A 19,097-nucleotide genomic window follows, 5' to 3' on the forward strand; every position below is an offset into this window, starting at 1 on the left:
GGCAAGAGGTTGAATTTGTGGGGTGGTAGGTGGCTAATGTGGGGCAGGAAATGGCACTTGTGGGGCAGGAGTTGGCACATGTGGCACAGGAGGTGGCACTTATGGGGCAGGAAATGGCACCTGTGGGGAAGGAGTTGGAACCTGTGGGGTAAGAAATGGCACTTGTTGGGCAGGTGGTGGCACTTGTGGGGCGGGAGGTGGCACTTGTGGGGCAGGAGGTGGCAGTTGTGAAACGTGAGCTGGCAATTGTGAAGCATGAGCTGGCACTTTTGGGGCAGGAATTGGCACTTCTGGGGCAGGAGGTGGCACTTCTGGGGCAGGATGTGGAAGTTGTGAAGCGGGAGATGGCAGTTGTGGGGTGGGAGGTGGCACTTGTGGGGCAGGAAGTGGAATTTGTTGGGTGGTAGGTAGAACTTGTGGGGCAGGAGTTGGCACTTGTGGGGCAGGATGTGGCACACATTGGGCAGGAGTTGGCACTTGTTTGACGGGAGGTTGAAGTTGTGGGGCAGGAGGTGACACTTGTGGAGCGGGAGGTGGTAAATGATGGGCGGGAGGTGGCACTTTTTAGACGAGAGTTGGAACTTGTGGGTCAGGTAGTGGCACTTGTGGGGCGGGATATGGAACTTATGGGGCAGGAGTTGACACTTTTGGGGCAGGAGGCGGAAGTTGTGGGGCTGGACATGGCACTTGTGGGGCGGGAGTTGGATGATGTGGAGCAGCAGCTGGCACTTGTGGGGAAGGAGGTGGCACTTGTGGGGAAGGAGGTGGAACTTATGGGACGTTACGTGGAAGTTGTGGGGCGGGAGGTGGCTCTTTTGAGGCAGGAAGTGGCACTTGTGGGCCAGGAGATGGAAGTTGTAGGGCGGGAGGTGGCACTTGTGTGGTGGGAGGTGGTAGATGTTGGGCAGGAGGTGGCACTTGTGGGGTCGGAAGGTGGCACTTTTAAGGCGGGAGGTGGAAGTTGTGGAGCGGGAGGTGGCATTTTGGGGTGAAATGTGGCACTTGTGGGGCAGGAGGTGGCACTTGTGGGGCGAAAATTGGAACTTGTTGGGAGGGAAGAGGTACTTGTGGGGCAGGAAGTGGCTCTTGTCGGGCAGGAGCTGGCACTTGTAGGGCAGGAGGTTACACTTGTGGGTCAGTAGGAGGAAGTTGGGCGGTCAGTGACACTTGTGGGGCAGGAGGTGGATTATTTGGGGGGAAGGTGGCAGTGGTGTGGCAAACTGTGCCACTTGTGGGGCAGGAGCTGGCACTTCAGGGGAATGAGCTGGCACTTGTAGGGCAGGAATTGGCACTTGTGGGGCAGGGGGTGGATGATGTGGGGCAGGAGGTGGTCTTTGTCGGACAGGAGGTGGCACATGTAAGCAGGAAGTGGATGATGTGGGGCAGGAGCTGGCACTTGTGAAGCATGAGCTGGAACTTGTGAGGCAGGAATTGGCACTTGTGGGGCAGGAGGTGGAAGTTGCAGGGCTGGATTTGGCATTTGTGGGGCAGGAGGTGGCACCTGTTGGGCAAGAGGTGGCACTTGTGGGGCAGGTGCTGGCACTTGTGCAGCAGGAATTGGCACTTGGGGCAGGAGGTAGATGATGTGGGGCAGGAGGCTGTCTTTGTGGGGTTGGAGGTGGCACTTGTGGGGCAGGAAGTTGATGATGTGGGGCAGGAGGTGGCACTTGTGGGGCAAGAGGTGGCACTTGTGGGGCAGGAGGTGGCACTTGTGGGGAAGGACGTGGCACTTGTATGGCAGGAATTGAAACTTGTGGGGTGGGATGGGGTACCTGTGGGGCAGGAGGTGGCACTTGTGGGGCAGGATGTGGCGCTTGTGGGGCAGGAGCTGGCACTTGTGGGGCAGGTGTTGGCACTTGTGGGGCAGGAGGTGGAAGTTGTGGGGCGGTAGGTTGCACTTGTGCGTGGGAGGTGGATGTTGTGGGGCAGGAAATGGCACCTGTGGGGCAGGAGGTGGCGCTTTTGGGGGAGGTGGTGGCATTTGTTGGGCGACAGGTGAAACTTATGGGGCAGGAGGTGGCACTTGTAGGTCAAGAGATGGAACTTGTTGGGCAGGAGGTGACACTTGTGGGGCAGGATGTGTCAGTTGTTTGGTGGGAGGTGGCACTTGTAGGGCAGGAGGTGGCACTTGTGGGGCAGGAGCTGGCACTTGTGGGGCAGGAGCTGGCACTTGTGGGGCATGAACTGGCAGTTGTGGGGCAGGAATTGGCACTTGTGGGCAGGAAGTGGATGATGTGGTGCAGGAGCTGGCACTTGTGAAGCATGAGCTGGCACATGTGGAGCAGGAATTGGCAGTTTTGGGGCAGGTGCCTACACTTGTGGGGCAGAACGTGGCACTTGTGGGGCAGGAGGTTGAAGTTGTGCTGCAGGATATAGCACTTGTGGGGCAGGAGCTGTAAATTGTCTGGCGAGATATGGCACTTGTGGGGCTGGAGGTTGCACTAGTTTGGCAGGAGGTGGCACTTGTGGGGCGGGATGTGGCTCTTGTGGGGCGAGAGGTGGCACTTGTGGGGCAGAAGGTGGATGATGTGGGGCAGGAGCTGGCAATTGTGAAGCATGAGCTGTCACTTTTGGGGCAGGAATTGTCAGTTGTGCGGCAGGAGTTGGCACTTGTGGGGCAGGATGTGGCACACGGGCAGGAGTTGGCACTTGTGTGGTGGGATGTTGAAGTTGTTGGGCGGGAGGTGGCACTTGTGGGGCTGGAAGTGGCAGTTGTAGGGCTGGAGGAGGCACTTGTGGAATTGGAGTTGGCACTAGTGGGGCAGAAGGTGGAAGTTGTGGGGAAGTATTTGGCACTTGTGGGGCAGGAGGTGGAACTTGTGGGGCAGGAGGTGGCATTTGTGGAGCATGAGTTGATACTTGTGTGGCGGGAGGTGGCACTTGTGGGGCAGGAGGTGGCACTTGTGGGGCAGGAGGTGGTCCTTGTGGGACGAGAGGTGGCATTTGTTGGGCGGGAGGTGGAACTTATGGGGCGTTACGTGGAAGTTGTGGGGCGGGAGGTGGCACTTTTGAGGCAGGAGGTGGCACTTGTGGGGCCAGGAGATGGAAGTTGTGGAGCGGGAGGTGGCACTTGTGGGGCGAAAAGTGGCATTTGTGGGGCAGGAGGTTGCACTTGTGGGGCGGAAATTGGAACTTGTTGGGAGGGAAGAGGTACTTGTGGGGCAGGAAGTGGCTCTTGTCGGGCAGGAGCTGGCACTTGTGGGGCAGGAGGTTGCACTTGTGTGTCAGGAGGAGGAAGTTGGGCGGTCAGTGACACTTGTGGGGCAGGAGGTGGATTATTTTGGGGGGGAGGTGCCAGTGGTGTGGGAAAATGTGGCACTTGTGGGGCAGGAGCTGGCACATCAGGGGAATGAGCTGGCACTTGTAGGGCAGGAATTGGCACTTGTGGGGCAGGAGGTGGTCGTTGTGGGGCAGGAGGTGGCACTTGTGGGGCAGAAGGTGGATGATGTGGGGCATGAACTGGCACTTGTGGGGCATGAGCTGGCACTTGTGGGGCAGGAGCTGGACTTGCAGGGTGACAGGTGGAACTGGCGGGGCAGGAGGTGGCACTTGTGGGGCAGGTGTTGGCACTTGTGGGGCAGGAGGTGGAAGTTGTGGGGCGGTAGGTTGCACTTGTGCGTGGGAGGTGGATGTTGTGGGGCAGGAAATGGCACCTGTGGGGCAGGAGGTGGCACTTTTGGGGGAGGTGGTGGCATTTGTTGGGCGAGAGGTGAAACTTATGGGGCAGGAGGTGGCACTTGTAGGTCAAGAGGTGGAACTTGTTGGGCAGGAGGTGACACTTGTGGGGCAGGAGGTGTCAGTTGTTTGGCGGGAGGTGGCACTTGTGGGGCAGGAGTTGGCACTTGTGGGGCAGGAGGTGGCACTTTTGGGGCAGGAATTGGCACTTGTGGGGCAGGAGGTGGCACTTGTGGGGCAGGAATTGGCACTTGTGGGGCAGGAGGTGGATGATGTGGGGCAGGAGGCTGTCTTTGTGGGGTTGGAGGTGGCACTTGTGGGGCAGGAAGTTGATGATGTGGGGCAGGAGCTGGCATTTGTGAAGCATGAGCTGGCACTTGTGAAGCAGGAATTGGCACTTGTAAGGCAGGAGGTGGAACTTGTGGGGCAGGAAGTGGCTCTTGTCGGGCAGGAGCTGGCACTTGTAGGGCAGGAGGTTGCACTTGTGTGTCAGGAGAAGGAAGTTGGGCGGTCAGTGACACTTGTGGGGCAGGAGGTGGATTATTTTGGGGGGGAGGTGGCAGTGGTGTGGCAAAATGTGGCACTTGTGGGGCAGGAGCTGGCACTTCAGGGGAATGAGCTGGCACTTGTAGGGCAGGAATTGGCACTTGTAAGGCAGGAGGTGGAACTTGTGGGGAGGGATGTGGCACTTGCGGGATGCGAGGTGGCACTTGTGGGGCAGGAGTTGGCACTTGTGGGTCAGGTGGTGGTACTTCTGGGGCAGGATCGGGCACTTGTGGGGCAGGATGTGGAAGCTGTGGGACGGGAGGTGGAAGTTATGGGGTGGGAGGTGGAAGTTGTGGGGCAAGAATTGGCAATTGTGGGGCAAGAATTGGCAATTGTGGGGCAAGAAGTGGCAATTGTGGGGCAGAGGGTGGCACTTGTACGGCAGGAGGTGGCACTTGTGGGACAGGACGTGGCAATTGGGAAGGACGTGGCACTTGTGGGGTAGGAGGTGGCACTTGTGGGGCAGGAGGTGGCACTTGTGGGGCAGGAGGAGGCTGTTGTTGGGCGGGAGGTGGGACTTGTGTAACAAGAGGTGGAAATTGTGCGGTGGGATGTGGCACTTGTGGGGCAAGGGGTGGCACTTGTGAGGCAGAAGGTGGCACTTGTGGGGCAGGAGGTGGAAGTTGTGGGTCAGGAGGTGACATTTGTGGAACAGGAGGTGGATGATGTGGGGCAGGAGGTAGCAATTTTGGGCCGGGACTTGGCACTAGTGGGGCGAGATGTTGCACTTGTTGGGCGGGAGGTGGCATTTTTGGGGCATAAGGTGAAAATTGAGGGACATGAGGTGGCACTTGTGGGGCAGGAGTTGGCACTTGTGTGGTAGGAGGTGGCAATTGTGGGGCAGGAGCTTGCAGTTGTGAGGCGGGATGTGGAAGTTGTGGGGCGGGTTGTGGCAGCTGTGGGGCTGGAGGTGTCACTTGTGCAGCGGGAAGTGGCACTTGTAAGGCAGGAAGTAGCACTTGTGGGGCAGGAGGTGGCACTTTTGGAGCGTGAGGTGGATGTTGTGGGGCAGGAGTTGGCACTTGTGGGGCGAGAGTTGGCACTTGTGGGGCAGGAGGTTGCACTTGTGGGGTGGGATGTGGTACTTGTGGGGCGGGAGGTGGCACTTGTTGGGGGGGTGGTGGCAATTGTGGGGCAGGAGGTGGCACTTGTTGGGCGAGAGTTGCAATTGTGAGACGGGAGGTGGCAATTGTGGGTCACGTAGTGGCACTTGTGGGTCAGGAGGTGGTACTTGTGGGGCGGGCGGTGGAACTGGTGGGGCTGGAGGTTGCACTTGTGGGGTGGGAGGTGGCACTTGTGGGGCAGGAGTGGCAATTTTGGAGCAGGACGTGGATTATGTGGGGCAGGAGGTGGCACTTGTGGGGCAGGATGTGGAAGTTGTGGGTCAGGAGGTGACATTTGTGGAACAGGAGGTGGATGATGTGGGGAAGGAGGTGGATGATGTGGAACAGTAGGTGGCACCTGTGGGGCAGGAGATGGCACTTGTGGGGCAGGAGATGGTATTTGTTGTGCAGTAGGTGGCACTTGTGGAGTGGGAGATGGAAGTTGTGGGGCAGGAGGTGGCAATTGTGGGCCGGGAGCTGGCACTATTGGGGCGGGAGCTGGAAGTTGTGGGTCGGGCGGTGGCACTTGTGGTGCAGGAGGTGGCACTTGTGGGGCGGTTGGTGGATGATGTGGGGCAGGAGTTGGCACTTGTGGGGTAAGGGTTGGCACTTGTGGGTGGGAGGAGGCACTTGTGTGGCAGGGGGTGGCAATTGCTGGGTGGGAAGTGGCAGTTGTGGTGCAGTAGGTTGAAGGTTTGGGGCAGGAGGTGGCACTTGTGGGGTGGAAGGTAAGAAGATTTGGGGTGGGACGTGGAAGTAGTGGGGCGGGAGGTGGCACTTGTGGGGCGGGAGGTGGCACTTGTGTGGCTGGAGGTTGAGGTTGTGGGGCGAGAGGTAGCACTTGTGGGGCAGGAGCCGGCACTTGTGGGGCAGGACGCGGCAAATGTGGTGCAGGAAATGGCACTTGTGGGGCAGGAGTTGGCACTTGTGGAGCAGGAGGTGGAAGTTGCACGTCAGGATTTGCCACTTGTGGGGTGGGAGGTGGCACTTGTGGGGAAGGAGGTGGCACTTGTGGGGCGGGATGTGGAAGTTGTGGGGCGTGAGGTGTCACTTGTGGGGTGGAAGTTGACACTGTTGGGGTGTGATGTGGCACTTGTGGGGCGGAAGGTGGCACTTGTAGGCAGGAGGTGACACTTGTGGGGCAGTATGTGGCACTTGTGCGTGGGAGGTGGCGCCTGTGGGGCGGGAGGTGGCACTTGTGGTGAGGAGGTGGAACTTGTGGGGCGGGAGGTGGAAGTTGTGGGCAGGGAGGTGGCACTTGTGGGGCAGGAGGTGGCACTTGTGGGGCGGGATGTGGCAGTTGTGGGGCAGATGATGACACCTGTGGGGCGGGAGGTGGATGTTTTGGGGAAGGAGGTTGAAGTTGTGGTGAGGGTGGTGGCACTTGTGGGGCGGGAGGTGGCACTTGTGGGGCAGGAGTTGGCACTTGTGGGCTGGGTCATAGCACTTGTTGGGCAGGGGTTGGCACTTGTGGGGCAGGAAATGTTACTTGTGGGGCAAGAAGTGGCTCTTGAAGGGCAGGAGGTGGCACTTGTGGGGCAGGAGTTAATTCTTGTGGATCTGGAGGTGGCACTTGTGGGCCTGGAGGTTGCACTTGTGAGGCGGGAGGTAGAAGTTGTGGGGCGGGTGGTGGCAGTTGTGGGGCAGGAGGTATCACTTGTGCGGCAGGAAGTGGCACTTGTGGAGCAGAAGGTGGCACTTGTGGGGAAGAGGTGACACTTGAGGGGCAGGAGCTGGCACTTGTGGGGCAGAAGTTGGCACATGTGGGTCGGGAGGTGGCACTTGTGGGGCAGGAGTTGGATTTGTGGGGCGGGTTGTGGCACATGTGGGTCGGGAGGTGGCACTTGTGGGGCAGGAGTTGGATTTGTGGGGCGGGTTGTGGCACATGTGGGTCGGGAGGTGGCACTTGTGGGGCAGGAGGTGGCACTTGTGGTGCGGGAGGTGGAACTTGTGGGTCGGGAGGTGGCACTTGTGGGGCAGGAGTTGGATTTGTGGGGCGGGTTGTGGCACTTCTGAGGCGGGAGGTGGCACTTGTGGGGCGTGAGGTGGAAGTTGTGGGGCGGCAGGTGGCAATTGTGGGTCAGGAGGAGGCATTTGTGAGGCAGGAGGTGGCACTTGTGGGGAAGTAGGTAGCACTTGTGGGGCAGGAAGTGGCACTTGTGGGGCAGGAGGTGGCACCTGTGTGGCAGGAGGAGGCACATGTGGGGCAGGAGGAGGCTGTTGTTGGGCGGGAAGTGGAAGTTGTGGGGCGGGTGGTGGCACTTGTGGGGCGGGATGTGGCACTTATGGGGCGGGAGGTGGGACTTGTGGGGCCAGAGGTTGAGGTTGTGGTTCGGGAGGTGGCACTTGTGGAGCAGGAGCCTACACTTGTGGGGCAGAATGTGGCACTTGTAAGGCAGGACGTTGAAATTGTGGAGCAGGTTGTGGCACTTGTAAGGCAGGAGGTGGAAATTGTGGGGCAGGAGGTCGCACTTGTGGGCCAGGAGTTGGAAGTTGAGTGACGGGAGGTGGCACTTGTGGGGCAGGTTGTGGAAGTTGTGGGGCGGGAGGTTGCACTTGTGAGACAGGAGGTGGCACTTGTGGGGCGGGAGGTGGAAGTTGTGAGGCAGGAGGTGGCACTTGGGCAGATTGTGTCACTCGTGGGCAGGGAGGTTGCACTTGTGGGGCAGGAGGTGAAAGTTGTGGGGCAGGAGGTGGCATTTGTAAGGCGGGAAGTGGCACTTGTGGGGCAGAAATTGGCACTTATGGGGCAGGAGGTGGCACTTGTGGTGCGGGAGGTGGCACTGATGGGGCAGGAAATTGAGCTTTTGGGGCAGGAGATGGCACTTGTGGGGCGTAAGGTGGAACTTATGGGGCAGGAGGTGGAACTTGTGGAGCAGGAGGTGGTACTTGTGGGGCGGGAGGTTGGAGTTGTTGGGCAGGAGGTGGCATTTTGAGGCAGAAGGTGGCATTTGTGTGGCAGGAGGTGGCAATTGTGGGGCACGAGTTGGAAATTGTTGGGCAGGAGGTGGAAGTTTTGGGGCAGGGTTTGGCAGTTGTAGGGCGGGAGGTGGCACTTGTGGGCCAGGAGGTGGAAGTTGTAGGGCAGGAGGTGGCACTTGTGGGGCGGGAGGTGGCACTTCTGGGGCAGGAAATGGAGCTTTTAGGGCAGGAGGTGGAACTTGTGCAGAAGGAGGTGGTACTTGTTGGGCGGAAATTGGAACTTGTTGGGAGAGAAGAGGTACTTGTGGGGCAGGAAGTGGCTCTTGTCGGCCAGGAGCTGGCACTTGTGGGGCAGGAGGTTGCACTTGTGGGTAAGGAGGAGGAAGTTGGTCAGTCAGTGACACTTGTGGGGCAGGAGGTGGATTATTTGGGGGGGAGGAGGCTGTGGTGTGGACAAATGTGGCACTTCAGGGGAATGAGCTGGCACTTGTGGGGCAGAAATTGGCACTTATGGGGCAGGAGGATGTCTTTGTCGGTCAGGAGGTGGCACTTGTGAGCAGGAAGTGGATGACGTAGTGCAGGAGCTGGCACTTGTGAAGCATGAGCTGGCACATGTGGGGCAGGAGCTGGCACTTGTGGGGCAGGTGGTGGCACTTGTTGGGTGGGAGGTGGACGATGTGGGGCAGGAGGTGGCACTTGTGGAGCAGGAGGTGGAAGTTGCATTGCAGGATTTGGCATTTGTGGGTTGGGAGTTGGCACTTGTGGGGCATGAGGTTGAATTTGTGGGGTGGTAGGTGGAACATGTGGGGCAGGAGCTGGCACTTGTGGGGCAGGATGTGGCACACGTTGCCAGGAGTCGGCACTTGTGTGGCGGGATGTTGAAGTTGTGGGGCGGGAGGTGGCACTTGTGGAACAGGTATTGTCACTTTTGGGGGAGGAGGTGGATGATGTGGGGCAGGAGGTGGCACCTGTGGGGCAAGAGGTGGCACTTGTGGGGCATGAGCTGGCACTTGTGGGGCAGGAATTGGCACTTGTGGGGCAGGAGGTGGATGATGTGGGGCAGGAGGCTGTCTTTGTGGGGTTAGAGGTGGCACTTGTGGGGCAGGAAGTTGATGATGTGGGGCATGAGCTGGCATTTGTGAAGCATGAGCTGGCACTTGTGAAGCAGGAATTGGCACTTTTGGGGCAGGAGGTGGAACTTGTGGGGTGGGAGGTGGAATTTGTGGGGTGGGAGGTGAAACTTGTAAGGCAGGGGTTGGCACATGTGGGGGGGGAAATGGCACTTGTGGGGCAGGAAATGGCACCAGTGGGGTAGGATTTGGAACCTGTGGGGTAAGAAATGGCACTTGTTGGGCAGGAGGTGGCACTTGTGGGGCGGAAGTGGAACTTGTTTGTCATGTGGCCACAATTGTTGGGCGGGAGGTGGCACTTATGGGGCAGGAGGTGGCAATTGTGGGGCGGGAGGTGGAAATTGTGGGGCGGGAGGTGGCACCAGTGGGGCTTGAGGTGGATCTTTTTGTGCAGGAGGTGGCGCTTGTGGGAAATTTGTAGGGCACAGGTGGATGTTGTGGGGCATGATTAGGCACTTATGGGGCTGGAGGTGGCTCTTGTGGGGCGGAAGTGGAACTTGTAAGACAGGAGGTGGAAATTGTTGTGGTGGGAGTTGGAAGTTGTGAGGCAGGAGGTGGCACTTGTGGGGCGGGAGATGTAACTTGTGGGGCAGGAGGTGGTGCTTGTGGGGTGGGAGGTAGATGATGTGGGGCAGGAGGTGGCACTTGTGGAGCAGGAGTTGGAAGTTGCAGAACAGGATTTGGCACTTGTGGGGCAGGAGGTGGCACTTGTAGGGCAGAAGGTGGATGATGTGGGACAGGACCTGGCACTTGTGGGGCATGAGCTGGCACATGTAGGGCAGGATTTGGCACTTGTGGGGCAGGAGGTGGCACTTGTTGGGTGGGAGGTGGACGATGTGGGGCAGGAGTTGGCACTTGTGGGGCAGGATGTGGCACACGTTGGGCAGGAGTCGGCACTTGTGTGGCGGGATGTTGAAGTAGTGGGGCAGGAGGTTGCACTTGTGGGTCAGGAGGATGAAGTTGGGCGGTCAGTGACACTTGTGGGGCAGGAGGTGGATTATTTGGGGGGGGAGGTGGCAGTGGTGTGGCAAAATGTGGCACTTGTGGGGCAGGAGCTGGCACTTCAGGGGAATGAGCTGGCACTTGTAGGGCAGGAATTGGCACTTGTGGGGCAGGAGGTGGATGATGTGGGGCAGGAGGTGGTCATTGTGGGGCAGGAGGTGGAACTTGTGGGGCAGGAGGTGGAATTTGTGGCGTGGTAGGTGGAACTTGTGGGACAGGAACTGGCACTTTTGGGCGGGAGGTGGAAGATGTGGGGCAGGAAATGGCATATGTGGGGCAGGAGTTGGCACATGTGGGACAGGAGGTGGCACTTGTGGGGCAGGAAATGGCACCTGTGGGGCAGGAGTTGGAACCTGTGGGGTAAGAAATGGCAATTGTTGGGCAGGAGGTGGCACTTGTGGGGCGGGAAGTGGATGATGTGGTGCAGGAGCTGGCACTTGTGAAGCCTGAGCTGGCACTTGTGGGGCAGGAAGTGGAACTTGTAAGACAGGAGGTGGAAATTGTGGGGCGGAATGTAAAGTTGTGGGGCAGGAGGTGGCACTTGTGGGTCAGGTGTTGGCACTTGTGGGGCAGGAGATGTAACTTGAGGGGAGGGGGTGGAAGTTGTGGGGCAGGAGGTGGCACTTGTGGGGAGTGATGTGGCACTTGTGGGGCTGGAGGTGGCACTTGTGGGGCAGGAGGTGGATGATGTGGGGCAGGAGTTGGCACTTGTGGGGCAGGATGTGGCACACGTTGGGCAGGAGGTGGCTCTTGTATGGCGGGATGTTGAAGTTGTGGGGCAGGAGGTGGCATTTGTGGGGCTGGAACTGGCTCTTGTGGGGCAGGAGGTGGAAGTTGTACGGCAGGAAATGGCACTTGTGGGGCAGGAGGTGGCACTTGTGGGGCAAGAAATGGCACTTGTGGGGCAGGAGTTGGCACTTGTGGGTCAGGTGGTGGCACTTGTGGTGTGGGAGGTTGCACTTGTGGAATTGGAGTTGGCACTAGTGCGGCAGAAGGTGGAAGTTGTGGGGAAGTATTTGGCACTTGTAGGGCAAGAGGTGGCACTTGTGGGGCAGGAGGTGGTCCTTGTGGGACGAGAGGTGGCACTTGTTGGGCAGGAGGTGGAACTTATGGGGCGTTACGTGGAAGTTGTGGGGCGGGTGGTGGCACCTGTGGAAATGGAGATGGCACTAGTGGGGCAGGTAGTGGCACTTGTGGGGCGGGATATGGAACTTATGGGGCAGGAGTTGACACTTTTGGGGCAGGAGGTGGAAGTTGTGGGGCTGGATGTGGCACTTGTGGGGCGGGAGTTGGCATTTTGGGGAGGGTGGTGGCACTTGTTGGGCAGGAGGTGGCACTTGTGGGGCAGGAGGTGGCACTTGTGGGGCAGGAGGTGGTCCTTGTGGGACGAGAGGTGGCACTTGTTGGGCAGGAGGTGGAACTTATGGGGCGTTACGTGGAAGTTGTGGGGCGGGAGGTGGCTCTTTTGAGGCAGGAGGTGGAACTTGTGAGCCAGGAGGTGGCTCTTGTGGGTCGGGAGGTGGCACTTGTGGGTCGGGAGGTGGCACTACTGGGGCAGGAGGTGGAAGTTGTGGAGTGGGAGGTGGAAGTTGTGGAGCGGGAGGTGGCACTTGTTGGGCGAAAGGTGGCATTTGTGGGGCAGGAGGTTGCACTTGTGGGGCAGGAGGTGGCACTTGTGGGGCGGAAATTGGAACTTGTTGGGAGGGAAGAGGTACTTGTGGGGCAGGAAGTGGCTCTTGTCGGGCAGGAGCTGTCACTTGTAGGGCAGGAGGTTGCACTTGTGGGTCAGGAGGAGGAAGTTGGGCGGTCAGTGACACTTGTGGGGCAGGAGGTGGATTATTTGGGGGGGAGGAGGCTGTGGTGTGGACAAATGTGGAACTTATGGGGCAGGAGCTGGCACTTCAGGGGAATGAGCTGGCACTTGTAGGGCAGGAATTGGCACTTCTAAGGCAGGAGGTGGCACTTGTGGGGTTGGAGGTGGCACTTGTTGGATGCGAGGTGGCACTTGTGGGGCAGGAGGTGGCTGTTGTTGGGCGGGAGGTGGGACTTGTGTAACAAGAGGTGGAAATTGTGCGGTGGGATGTGGCACTTGTGGGGCAAGGGGTGGCACTTGCGGGGCTGGGGGCGGCACTTTTGGGGCAGTGTGTGGCACTTGAGGGGCGGGAGGTGGCACTTGTGGGGCAGGAGGTGGCACTTGTGGGGCGGGATGTGGCAGTTGTGGGGCAGATGATGACACCTGTGGGGCGGGAGGTGGATGTTTTGGGGAAGGAGGTTGAAGTTGTGGGGAGGGTGGTGGCACTTGTGGGGCGGGAGGTGGCACTAGTGGGGCAGGAGTTGGCACTTTTGGGCTGGGTCATAGCACTTGTGGGGCATGAACTGGCTTTTGTGGGGCAGGAACTGTTACTTGTGGGGCAAGAAGTGGCTCTTGAAGGGCAGGAGGTGGCACTTGTGGGGCAGGAGTTAATTCTTGTTGATCTGGAGGTGGCACTTGTGGGCCTGGAGTTTGCACTTGTGAGGCGGGAGGTGGAAGTTGTGGGGCGGGTGGTGGCAGTTGTGGGGCTGGAGGTATCACTTGTGCGGCAGGAAGTGGCACTTGTGGAGCAGAAGGTGGCACTTGTGGGGAAGAGGTGACACTTGAGGGGCAGGAGCTGGCACTTGTGGGGCAGAAGTTGGCACATGTGGGTCGGGAGGTGGCACTTGTGGGGCAGGAGGTGGAACTTGTGGGGCGGGAGGTGGCACTTGTGGGTCAGGAGTTGGATTTGTGGGGCGGGTTGTGGCACTTGTGGGGCGGGAGGTGGCACTTGTGGGGCGTGAGGTGGAAGTTGTGGGGCGGCAGGTGGCAATTGTGGGTCAGGAGGAGGCATTTGTGAGGCAGGAGGTGGATGATGTGGGGCAGGCGGTGGCACTTGTGGGGAAGTAGGTAGCACTTGTGGGGCAGGAAGTGGCACTTGTGGGGCAGGAGGTGGCACTTGTGTGGCAGGAGGAGGCACATGTGGGGCAGGAGGAGGCTGTTGTTGGGCGGGAAGTGGAAGTTGTGGGGCGGGAGGTGGCACTTGTGGGGCTGGATGTGGAAGTTGTGTGGCAGGATTTGACACTTCTGGGGCTGCAGGTGGCACTTGTAGGGTGGGTGGTAGAACTTGTGGGGGGTGAGGTGTAACTTGTGGAGCGGGAGGTTACAACTGTGGGACAGGAGGAGGCACTTGTGGGTCGGGAGCTGGCACTTTTAAGGCGGGAGGTGGCAGTTGTCGGGCGGGAGGTGGAAGTTGTGCGGCACGATTTAGCACTTGTGTGGCTGGAGGCGGCACTTGTGGGGCGGGAGGTGGCACTTGTGGGGCGGGAAATGGAATTTGTGGGGCAGCACGTGGCACTAGTTGAGCAGGAGGTGGAAATTGTGGGGCGGGAGGTGGCACTTGTGGTGCGGGAGGTGGAAGTTGTGGGGCGAAAGGTGGCACTTGTGGGTCAGGAGTTGGATTTGTGGGGCGGGTTGTGGCAATTCTGGGGCAGGAGGTGGCACTTGTGGGGCGTGAGGTGGAAGTTGTGGGGCGGCAGGTGGCAATTGTGGGTAAGGAGGAGGCATTTGTGAGGCAGGAGGTGGATGATGTGGGGCAGGAGGTGGCACTTGTGCGGCAGGAGGTGGCAATTGTGGGGCAGGAGGTGGCACTTTTGGGGCAGGAGGAGGCACTTTTGGGGCAGGAGGAGGCACTTGTGGGGCAGGAAGTGGCACTTGTGGGGCAGGAGGTGGCACTTGTGGGGCAGGAGGAGGCACTTGTGGGGCAGGAGGAGGCCGTTGTTGGGCGGGAAGTGGAAGTTGTGGGGTGGGAGGTGGCACTTGTGGGGCTGGATGTGGAAGTTGTGTGGCAGGATTTGACACTTCTGGGGCTGCAGGTGGCACTTGTGGGGTGGGTGGTAGAACTTGTGGGGGGTGAGGTGTAACTTGTGGAGCGGGAGGTGACAACTGTGGGACAGGAGGAGGCACTTGTGGGTCGGGAGGTGGCACTTTTAAGGCGGGAGGTGGCAGTTGTGGGGCAGGAGGTGGAAGTTGTGTGGCACGATTTAGCACTTGTGGGGCGGGAGGTGGCACTTGTGCGGCGGGAAATGGAACTTGTGGGGCAGCACGTGGCACTAGTTGAGCAGGAGGTGGAAATTGTGGGGCGGGAGGTGAATGATATGAGGCAGGAGGTAACGGTTGTGGGGCAGGAGGTGGCACTTATGGGGCAGGAGATGGTATTTGTTGTGCAGTAGGTGGCACTTGTGGAGTGGGAGATGGAAGTTGTGGGGCAGGAGGTGACACTTGTGGGGCGGTTGGTGGATGATGTGGGGCAGGAGCTGGAAGTTGTGGGGCAGGAGGTGGAAGTTGCAGGGCAGGATTTGGCATTTGTGGGGCAGGAGGTGGCACCTGTTGGGCAAGAGGTGGCACTTGTGGGGCAGGTGCTGGCACTTGTGGGGCATGAGCTGGCAATTGTGGGGCAGGAATTGGCACTTGTGGGGCAGGAGGTGGATGATGTGGGGCAGGAGGCTGTCTTTGTGGGGTTGGAGGTGGCACTTGTGGGGCAGGAAGTTGATGATGTGGGGCAGGAGCTGGCACTTGTGAAGCATGAGCTGGCACTTGTGGGGCGAGAGGAGCTGGAATTGCAGGGTGACAGGTGGCACTTGTGGGGCGGGAGGTTGCACTTGTGGGGCAGGTGTTGGCACTTGTGGGGCGGAAGGTGGCACTTGTGCGTGGGAGGTGGATGTTGTGGGGCAGGAAATGGCACCTGTGGGGCAGGAGGTGGTGCTTTTGGGGGAGGTGGTGGCATTTGTTGGGCGAGAGGTGAAACTTATGGGGCAGGAGGTGACACTTGTAGGTCAAGAGGTGGAACTTGTTGGGCAGGAGGTGACACTTGTGGGGCAGGAGGTGTCAGTTGTTTGGTGGGAGGTGGCACTTGTGGGGCAGGTGGTGTCAGTTGTTTGGCGGGAGGTGGCACTTGTGGGGCAGGAGCTGGCACTTGTGGGGCAGGAGCTGGCACTTGTGGGGCATGAGCTGGCACTTGTGGGGCAGGAATTGGCACTTGTGGGGCAGGAGGTGGATGATGTGGGGCAGGAGGCTGTCTTTGTGGGGTTGGAGGTGACACTTGTGGAGCAGGAAGTTGATGATGTGGGACAGGAGCTGGCATTTGTGAAGTATGAGCTGGCACTTGTGAAGCAGGAATGGGCACTTGTAAGGCAGGAGGTGGCATTTGTGGGGCAGGAAGTGGCTCCTGTCGGGCAGGAGCTGGCACTTGTAGGGCAGGAGGTTGCACTTGTGTGTCAGGAGGAGGAAGCTGGGCGGTCAGTGACACTTGTGGGGCAGGAGGTGGATTATTTGGGGGGGGAGGTGGCAGTGGTGTGGCAAACTGTGGCACTTGTGGGGCAGGAGCTGGCACTTCAGGGGAATGAGCTGGCACTTGTAGTGCAGGAATTGGCACTTGTAAGGCAGGAGGTGGAACTTGTGGGGCGGGATGTGGCACTTGCGGGATGCGAGGTGGCACTTGTGGGGCAGGAGTTGGCACTTGTGGGTCAGGTGGTGGTACTTCTGGGGCAGGATCGGGCACTTGTGGGGCAGGATGTGGAAGCTGTGGGACGGGAGGTGGAAGTTATGGGGTGGGAGGTGGAAGTTGTGGGGCAAGAATTGGCAATTGTGGGGCAAGAAGTGGCAATTGTGGGGCAGAGGGTGGCACTTGTACGGCAGGAGGTGGCACTTGTGGGACAGAACGTGGCAATTGGGAAGGACGTGGCACTTGTAAGGCGGGAGGTGGCACTTGTGGGGCAGGAGGTGGCACTTGTGGGGCAGGAGGAGGCTGTTGTTGGGCGGGAGGTGGGACTTGTGTAACAAGAGGTGGAAATTGTGCGGTGGGATGTGGCACTTGTGGGGCAAGGGGTGGCACTTTTGAGGCAGAAGGTGGCACTTGTGGGGCAGGAGGTGGAAGTTGTGGGTCAGGAGGTGACATTTGTGGAACAGGAGGTGGATGATGTGGGGCAGGAGGTAGCAATTTTGGGCCGGGACGTGGCACTAGTGGGGCGAGATGTTGCACTTGTTGGGCGGGAGGTGGCACTTTTGGGGCATAAGGTGAAAATTGAGGGACATGAGGTGGCACTTGTGGGGCAGGAGTTGGCACTTGTGTGGTAGGAGGTGGCAATTGTGGGGCAGGAGCTTGCAGTTGTGAGGCGGGATGTGGAAGTTGTGGGGCGGGTTGTGACAGCTGTGGGGCTGGAGGTTTCACTTGTGCAGCGGGAAGTGGCACTTGTAAGGCAGGAAGTAGCACTTGTGGGGCAGGAGGTGGCACTTTTGGAGCGTGAGGTGGATGTTGTGGGGCAGGAGTTGGCACTTGTGGGGCGAGAGTTGGCACTTGTGGGGCAGGAGGTTGCACTTGTGGGGTGGGATGTGGTACTTGTGGGGCGGGAGGTGGCACTTGTTGGGGGGGTGGTGGCAATTGTGGGGCAGGAGGTGGCACTTGTTGGGCGAGAGTTGCAATTGTGAGACGGGAGGTGGCAATTGTGGGTCACGTAGTGGCACTTCTGGGTCAGGAGGTGGTACTTGTGGGGCGGGCGGTGGAACTGGTGGGGCTGGAGGTGGCACTTGCGGGGTGGGAGGTGGCACTTCTGGGGCAGGAGGTGGCAATTTTGGAGCAGGACGTGGATTATATGGGGCAGGAGGTGGCACTTGTGGGGCAGGATGTGGAAGTTGTGGGTCAGGAGGTGACATTTGTGGAACAGGAGGTGGATGATGTGGGGAAGGAGGTGGATGATGTGGAACAGTAGGTGGCACCTGTGGGGCAGGAGATGGCACTTGTGGGGCGGGAGGTAAAAATTGTGGGGTGGGAGGTGGAAATTGTGGGGCAAGGGGTGGCAGTTGCGGGGCTGGGGGCGGCACTTGTGGGGCAGTGTGTGGCACTTTGGGGGGCGGGAGGTGGGACTTGTGGGGCAGGAGGTGGCACTTGTGGGGCGGGATGCGGCAGTTGTGGGGCAGATGATGACACCTGTGGGGCGGGAGGTGGATGTTTTGGGGAAGGAGGTTGAAGTTGTGGGGAGGGTGGTGGCACTTGTGGGGCGGGAGGTGGCACTAGTGGGGCAGGAGTTGGCACTTTTGGGCTGGGTCATAGCACTTGTGGGGCATGAACTGGCACTTGTGGGGCAGGAACTGTTACTTGTGGGGCAAGAAGTGGCTCTTGAAGGGCAGGAGGTGGCACTTGTGGGGCAGGAGTTAATACTTGTGGATCTGGAGGTGGCATTTGTGAGGCGGGAGGTGGAAGTTGTGGGGCGGGTGGTGGCAGTTGTGGGGCTGGAGGTATCACTTGTGCGGCAGGAAGTGGCACTTGTGGAGCAGAAGGTGGCACTTGTGGGGAAGAGGTGACACTTGAGGGGCAGGAGCTGGCACTTGTGGGGCAGAAGTTGGCACATGTGGGGCGGGAGGTGGCACTTGTGGGTCAGGAGGAGGCATTTGTGAGGCAGGAGGTGAAGGATGTGGGGCAGGAGGTGACACTTGTGCGGCAGGAGGTGGCACTTGTGGGGCAGGAGGTGGCACTTGTGTGGCAGGAGGAGGCACTTGTGGGGCAGGATGTGGCATTTGTGAGGCAGGAGGTGGATGATGTGGGGCAGGAGGTGGCACTTGTGCGGCAGGAAGTGGCACTTGTGGGGTGTGAGGTGGAAGTTGTGGGGCGGCAGGTGGCAATTGTAGATCAGGAGGAGGCATTTGTGAGGCAGGAGGTGGATGATGTGGGGCAGGAGGTGGCACTTGTGTGGCAGGAGGTGGCACTTGTGTGGCAGGAGGTGGCACTTGTGTGGCAGGAGGAGGCACTTGTGGGGCAGGATGTGGCATTTGTGAGGCAGGAGGTGGATGATGTGGGGCAGGAGGTGGCACTTTTGGGGCAGGAGGTGGCACTTGTGGGGAAGTAGGTAGCACTTGTGGGGCAGGAGGTGGCACTTGTGGGGCAGGAGGAGGCACTTGTGGGGCAGGAGGAGGCCGTTGTTGGGCGGGAAGTGGAAGTTGTGGGGTGGGAGGTGGCACTTGTGGGCCTGGATGTGGAAGTTGTGTGGCAGGATTTGACACTTCTGGGGCTGCAGGTGGCACTTGTGGGGTGGGTGGTAGAACTTCTGGGGGGTGAGGTGTAACTTGTGGAGCGGGAGGTGACAACTGTGGGACAGGAGGAGGCACTTGTGGGTCGGGAGGTGGCACTTTTAAGGCGGGAGGTGGCAGTTGTGGGGCGGGAGGTGGAAGTTGTGTGGCACGATTTAGCACTTGTGGGGCGGGAGGTGGCACTTGTGGGGCGGGAAATGGAACTTGTGGGGCAGCACGTGGCACTAGTTGAGCAGGAGGTGGAAATTGTGGGGCGGGAGGTGAATGATATGAGGCAGGAGGTAACGGTTGTGGGGCAGGAGGTGGCACTTATGGGGCATGAGATGGTATTTGTTGTGCAGTAGGTGGCACTTGTGGAGTGGGAGATGGAAGTTGTGGGGCAGGAGGTGGCAATTGTGGGCCGGGAGCTGGCACTATTGGGGCGGGAGCTGGAAGTTGTGGTTCGGGAGGTGGTACTTGTGGTGCAGGAGGTGACACTTGTGGGGCGGTTTGTGGATGATGTGGGGCAGGAGTTGGCACTTGTGGGGTAAGGGTTGGCACTTGTGGGTTGGGAGGAGGAACTTGTGGGGCAGGAGATGGCACTTGTGGGGCGTAAGGTGGAACTTATGGGGCAGGAGGTGGAACTTG

The sequence above is a fragment of the Coturnix japonica genome, chromosome 26 (assembly GCF_054131305.1).
Source record: "Coturnix japonica strain WE chromosome 26, WE-NBRP24, whole genome shotgun sequence".
Classification (NCBI taxonomy): domain Eukaryota; kingdom Metazoa; phylum Chordata; class Aves; order Galliformes; family Phasianidae; genus Coturnix; species Coturnix japonica.